This window comes from Triticum urartu, unplaced genomic scaffold (genome assembly GCF_003073215.2).
Source record: "Triticum urartu cultivar G1812 unplaced genomic scaffold, Tu2.1 TuUngrouped_contig_6538, whole genome shotgun sequence".
In the NCBI taxonomy this organism is placed as follows: domain Eukaryota; kingdom Viridiplantae; phylum Streptophyta; class Magnoliopsida; order Poales; family Poaceae; genus Triticum; species Triticum urartu.
Window position 1 is genome coordinate 1 of NW_024117307.1, and position 1,674 is coordinate 1,674.

Consider the following 1,674-nt stretch of genomic DNA (forward strand, 5'->3'; position numbering starts at 1 on the left):
CGGCGTCGGCCAGGGAAGCCTTCGCCTCCGCCGCCGCTTGCTCCGGCTCCGAGGCGTCGGCGGCTGCACCGAAGCTGCCTTCCGGCGCCTCCTTATCTTGCATCTTCTCGGTCAACGTTACCACCTGACGCCACAAAGAGATATGGATCTTCCAAATCAAACTCAGCGGCGGAAGCCACGGTGCCCGGCCGGTGGTGAAGCGTGGTTGACTTTGGTTACCTGTGACCGGAGCCGGTGGTTGTCCTGGAGGAGCGCGTCGTGGTCGGCGCGGAGGGCGTCGAAGGACGCCTTGAGGCGGTCGAAGTCGCGCTCCAGCGTCTTTGTCTTCCACCGGGCGCGGCGGGGCTGGGGCCAGAACGCCACCCCCCCGGGGGTGCCTGCAGCCCGAGCTTGCGGGCCAGCTCCGTCTTCCTCTCCGGCTCCAGCTTGTTCTCCTCCTCGAAGCTCCTCTCCAGCAGGTGGACCTGCACACGTACGCGTGGCGCGCATGCACCGTCGTCAGAACTCAGAATTAATTAGGATGAACAGAGCATCGTCTTCACTAGTACTGTAGCTTTGAATTGTCACCTGCTCCGGCGTGAGGCGCCGCTTCTTCTCCGGGAGCTGCTCGTCGTAGTACTCCTCCTCGAGCATGTCATCCGGCGAGGTGAAGAAGGGCCGCTTCACGCCGCGCCCTTCTTCCATGCCGCCGAGGACCGGTCTCACCCCTTCATCACTCAAACATGGCAACCCCAATCAGTACACCAATCACTCTCTAACGAACCAAACAACCGGGATCGAGAAAACTAGTAGTAGATGAGAATATGATACCTCGATGGAACATGCCGGCCGCGCCGGCGATGCCGCCCGCGCCGCAGTCCATGAAGAGCATCTGTCCGTTGCCGGAGCCCGACGTGTTGAAGATGAGCCGGCCGGGCTCCATCGCAGAGAAAGCTTCAAGAAGTTGCGTTGGTTGTCGATCGAACGGGGGGCGAAGTCAAACGAAAAAGACGTATATATACAGCTGCTGCGCGGCGGAGGGGCTCTTATAAGAAGCAGGACGAGGAGGCGATCATGGCGGCGAGCTTGTGGCGGAAGAAGCTGGTGCTCCACAGAAGCCGCGTGGGCGTCTTCATCGGCATAAGCGAAATCCCCATCATACACGCCCCAGTCCCGATGTCCCGAGAGATCTCCTCAGCCCTGCCGGGAGGAGACCGCTCAAAGGAAGAGCAGGCAAACCTAGCTACCCCTCTCGCCGGAGAAGACGCAGCCGGAGCGGGACAACTCGGCCGGCCGGAGGAGAGGTTGGTGGTGGAAGGGAGACCAGGAAGAAAAGGAAATCTTTTTCTTGATTTTCTTATTGAGGGATTACTATTTTTCTATTGCTTATAGTATATTTTTTTCTTGTGGAGGACACTGATCGGCTAAAGTTTGAAGAAATGGGGAGGAGCCTTCTTATAGGCGCCGGGGCGGTGTGGATTGACGAGTTTGTCCCTTGGTGGCAGCGGTGGGTGGGACGAAATGGCGGAGGATCGAGACGGAACCAATGGAGCTGGACGCCGGGTGTCTGATCTTGATATTCTGATGTGATCTTTTGCACTCAGGGGTAAAAAAAATGTACTCCTAGTTATAGGAATTACAAGGTGTTTCTTTTTTCTCGAAACCTAGAATTTATAATGTTCTCCTTTTCTCTTC

General features: G+C 57.4%; 1 pseudogene; it reads right to left on the reverse strand.

Moving 5' to 3' along the window:
- Positions 1–4: 4 nt before the first annotated feature.
- Positions 5–1,417, reverse strand: LOC125530756 (annotated as a pseudogene).
- Positions 1,418–1,674: the final 257 nt, after the last annotated feature.